Genomic DNA, 5,450 nt, shown 5'->3' with positions numbered 1-5,450 from the left:
GACACGAAACGGAGCAAATGATTTTGTGGAGGTGAAAATGATCTGATGATACAAGGTTCAGGTGGCAGTTATGGAAAATGGAGAGTGAAGGTATTGCAGCGGATGAGACGTTGGCTAGGTTGGTGAATTCTTTGAGCGACTTCTCTTGAACATACCAGCGACACTGAAATGGATTGGTAGCGTTAAGCCCAAGGTGGATGGTACGGTGGACCAAGGGTGATATGACTGGTGAACAGAATAACCAAACCTGACTCAATCATGGTAATGGAGTGAAAGTGTCATGTTCAAGAGCGACCTGCTACCAACGAAGCTATTCAAGTTTTATTCCCCTTTTCCCAGTCATTGCTGACCAGTACCTCTTTATTTTTGTCAAGCTTGAGGAGGATAACATATCTTGTTCTATAATTTTTCCTTTGGGAAAACCTGTCGCTATGTTTTAACGAGCCTAGCGATAGTGAAACTCGCTCTTATCTGCATTGACAAGTTTGTCGCTATTGTTTTAACGAGTTTAATGAAAAAGATAACACGGTCCTTTCCAATTTTAGAGAGTCTAAAAGGGATGGAAAGGAAACTCCAATGGTCCTTTTTCGTAATGTAATCCCTTAAGTCCGAAAAAGTGTAAAATAATATGAAAGGGATGACTTTTCGATAGTTTTAATGAGACGAACAAGACAAGCGCTCGATATTTTTGTGTAATAATCCCTTAGGTCCAAAAATATTAAAATCTAGAGGAGGGATGGCACTTCCGGTCACTTTAGTAAGCTGGAGAGGCCAATTGCTCAACAATCTTTTCATATTTTACGAGTCAGATGAAAAGAGCTTAAAGGAGAGTCGTTTTTTGAGGAACGAGTGATTTTTTTGGATAGCAACTGGTTCTAGGTAAGGTTTGGAACTTTTCAATCATGGTAGTGTAAAGAGGGTGGCCAACAGAATCACTCATCGTAGCTATTCCTCAAAAGGGTAAACAATCAAATGGAGGTGTATGATCAGCTAAAAAATGGTGGAGGTGATGGTAAGAACACGACCAAGGTTCAAAAGCTGATAATTATGTGATCAAAATGGTTATTTACCGAGGGTGGGGTTCATTTTTTAATGAGCTTGAACTCTGTGGGAACATTTTCTCATTGCTAGGTTTATTTTTTAATGAGCTTGAACTTCGCATAAAACTGCTCATGGCAAGGTTTATTTTTTAATGAGCTTGAACTTTGCATAAAACTACTCATGATAATAGTCAGAGATGTTGATTTCACCATTAACACTATGTTCTTTTGACGTTCGTGCTACCTATTCAATTACTCCATAAAATTGATTAGAAATGTGAATACATGCTTGAAAAATGAGTTAAACAACCATATTTTACTCGAACTATGTGAATAGTAACATAAAAATAGTTTTTACCTCTCATTTTTACCATTTCATTCAAATTTGGGATTTTTGGAGCTCTGGAGGTGTTTTCCCCTTTGATTTTCACCAGCTGATTCCAGGAGATTCTATGGACTATTTTCGGCACCGTCTGGACCAGGTAGGAGCTAACCTTGAGCTCTTCATTTCCATTCTTTCCTTTTTTGATTTTGAGGATGCTTTATTGTTCTTCTGGGCCTCTGGGGTTTGAACAATTTGTTCTCTCCCCATCGCACCCAATGTACATCGAAAGGTTCAATGCATACTGAGCTGGCCATTGGCCAATCAGGATGCATCTCACCTAGTACATAGCTGGGGTGCGATGGGCGCAAAACGGAAAGTTTATGCACTATTTTTCATGGAATTTTTTCCTGTTTTTTCCTGAATCAAGATCCTAATTCTTCTCTTGTTTGTTTTTCAGAGATTCATTGGATCAAGATGGTTGTTACATGGTGTGAACGCGAGAATGAAGAAGAGTACATGGTTGCTTTACATGATCCGGGTATCGTGACTGCTTTACAGAACTATGGATTGCTCAAATTCTTCCGCATATCCAACATGAGGCAACAAATCAACTTGTTGCAATATTTTCTCGATGCATGGGATCCTACCAACCAAGTGTTCTAGATTTGATGTAAATCCATCCCTTTCACAGTTGAGGATATCTACTTCTTGACTAGTTTATCGAGGCGTGGTGCCCCTCTCTCACTATCAGGATCCGCCCGTGGAGGTGAATCCGTGAGGGATTATATTCGTTGATTCTGTAGAGATGGATCTCAGCCAAGCAGGGACGGCAATATTAGTATTTGAGATGTCACTAACCGGTCCTTGAGGACTATCTTATTCACCTTTTCTAGATTGGTTGGTAGTGCGGCTCTTCATTTGGCCAACAGGTCCTATATGCAGTATGCTCTGGAATGCCTTGAACCAAAGGTATTCAACTGGTGTGATGCAGTACTTCCGGTTATAAAAGAACAGCTCTCCAAGGTGAAGAATGGAAGATCTAAGAACTTTGGTTATGGTTCTATTCTCACCGCCTTCGCCTTGGAGAAGATCCCACTGATGCAGCCACAATACATTTCACTCGGACCAGGTCACCTTCTGAGAAGACATGGGGTTTGACATTTTTGTCAAACTATGCCTTAACTCATTTCTTATGGGTTTTGTTAGCCAAGGCAGCGTCACGACAAATTTCATCCAATTGGATTAGTTCCAAGAAATGACCCTCTTCCTTTGAAGTTCCGGGGAGAAGGTCGATTGCGAGGTTGAGAGACGAAATCTCACATTGAATTGGTAAGACGGCTTCCAGGCCATACGCCAGTTGGAAGGGTGTAAACCCAGTCACATTTCTTACCGAGGTTCTATATGCCCACAAGGCTGAGTACAGGATTAGGTGCCAACTCCGTTTGTGGACTCCAATCATCCTTTGTAGCATGTGCTTTAGGACTTTGTTGATGGCCTCAACTTGTCCGTTAGCTTGCGGATAATATGGAGTAGAACTGTCATGGGACAATCCTAGTTTGGCAGCCAATTCAACCATCATGTGATTGCGAAAATGTGATCCATGATCTATGACTATAGCCTATGGAACACTGAACCTAGAGACTACATGATTGAAAAATAAAAGAGCAGCCGTTTCGCCGTTGTTGTTTAATGTAGGCATCGCCTCGGCCCATTTCATAAAATAGTCAACTGCGACTATGATATACCCATGCCCCCCAGCCGAGGTGGGGTTACATGTCATGAAATTTGTGCCCCATTTGGCGAATAGCCCAACAAAAACTATTGGTTGCAAAGGTGCGGGTGGTATTCTAGTTTTGCGGTCGAAGATTTGACAAGCATGGCAACTTCTGACTGCGGTTATGCAATATTTGAACATTGTTGTCCAGAAGTAACTTGCTCATAAAATATTTTGTGCCATAGCATAAGCAGATTGATGCCCCCCACACGCACCTGAATGACAATCATTCAGGACTTTTTCGGCCTCCTCATGGGTGAGGCACCTTCACAGAACTGTGTTGATTCCGCGACGGTAAAGTGTATCACCGATGATCATGTAGTCTTTTGCTTGGTATCGAGTACATCGTTATTCATGACGAGATGTATTAGGCCTATATGTTTGGGTTTGGAGATAGATGATTATATCTCCGTACCATGGATCGCTTGATGATATCAGAAACAAATATTCATCCACAATTGTTTCTTTGGATGTTGAATCTTTGGGCGACGATGGGAAATCGCATAATAGCTCTGCGAAAACTAGATATTTCTTTGATTTGGATTTTATGAATTCCAGATCAAACTCTTGCAAAATAGCTATCCATTTTGAATATTTTCCACGAAGTAACTGACGCGATAGAATGTAAGTCATTGGGTTGCAATCTGATAAAATGGTAGTTTTGTGAAAGAAGGATATAGTGTCGAAATCTCTGTACTGCTTGAATAGCTGCAAGAGCCAGCTTTTCAACATAGGATTATTTTCTTTCTGTATAATTTAAGTTTTGGCTTAAATAATAGATAGGATGTTTGATTCCATTTTCTTCTTGGACTAGAACCATTGTGATGGTTGTATCTGCTACAGCTAGATACAAGTTAAAGTCTTTTTGATAATCAGGAGCATACATTAATGATGCTTTTATTAGGGATTCCTTTCGAGCATCAAAGGAAGCTTGGGCAACCTGATCCCAGTTGAAGGGTACTTCTTTTTTCAAAAGACACGTATAACCTTTAGCAAGTTCGGTGTAATTTGGAATGAACCTCCTCAGAAAGTTCACTTTCCCTTGGAGTTTCTGAATCTGAAGCAAATTTGAAGGTGGAGGCATATCTATGATTGCATGAACCTTACATGGGTCGAGTTGAATTCCATATTTAGAAACCACGAAGCCAAGTAAATGACCAGAACCAACACAAAACACACACTTGTGTGGATTGAGTCCTATCTTGTAGTGTCGGTAACGTAGAAATATACCTCTCAAATGCCACGGATGATGAGTTCGCTTTTGCGAATGAGCCGGAAGATTGTCGAGGTATGGTTGAACGATGTTCTTGATGTCATGGAAGGCATAATTCATAGCCCTCTGAAAGGTTTCCCTTGCGTTATTTAAACAAAAAGGTAATTTTCAGTACACGAATGTGCCCCATGGACATATAAATGCAATCTTTGACTGGTCTTGTGGGCGGATATTTATTTGATTATACCTGGAAAATCCATCCATAAATGAAAAGATTTTGCATCTAGCGCATTCATCAATTATTTGGTCGATGAAGGGTGTAGGGTAGTTGTCTTTTGGACAAGATTGATTTACATCCATGTAATCAACACACACTCTAATTGTTCCTTACTTTTTTATTACAGGAACAATATTCGATACCCAATCAGTTAGAGGAATAGGGTAAATGAAACTAGCATGTAAAAGTTTTTCAACTTCTGCCTTAATGGCAACAGCTTTCTTCGGGTGCACCTGTTGAAGCCGTTATTGTACAGGTTTGACATCTGGATACATCTTGATTTCGTGTTCAACTATGCTCAAGTCAATGCTTGGCATTTCTTTGTATGACCATGCAAAGACATCTTTGAATTCGCGAAAGAGAGCGCAATATATTTCCAGTTCTGAAGAAGAACAAGATTTGCTGACATGGATATTCTCTACAACATTAGCTTTGATCGAGATATTTATGGCGATAGTTTCTTCAATATTGGACAGGTTTCGCTCCAAATCCATCATATTTACAGTATTTGATAGAAAGTAAAAAACTGAAGGATGATCAAGGTCGTTGGAATAATCTTCGTTGTAATCTGGGAGATGGGGACGATGGTGGTAATCTTCCCATGGTGCCTCTTCTATCATCATCGACTGAATAATTCCTTCATCTATAGAATGTACATGTGACCAAGGATCTAAAGAGGTGCCATATTCCTTTGACCTATCCACCCAAACACGCTATGAGCGTTGATTTGGGTTTGCCTCCCAGGGTGAGAAAATTGATTGCTACAAAATCTATATAGGGCTTGGAGGCAAAACCTATTGATGATCCATGCTAACAAAATT

The sequence above is a fragment of the Pinus tabuliformis genome, chromosome 5_2, assembly GCF_031772625.1.
Source record: "Pinus tabuliformis cultivar Carrire ecotype Pingquan chromosome 5_2, CPIR1, whole genome shotgun sequence".
NCBI classification, from domain to species: Eukaryota; Viridiplantae; Streptophyta; class Pinopsida; order Pinales; family Pinaceae; genus Pinus; species Pinus tabuliformis.
The sequence above is the reverse complement of the archived record's forward strand: the minus strand, read 5'-3'. Positions refer to the sequence as shown.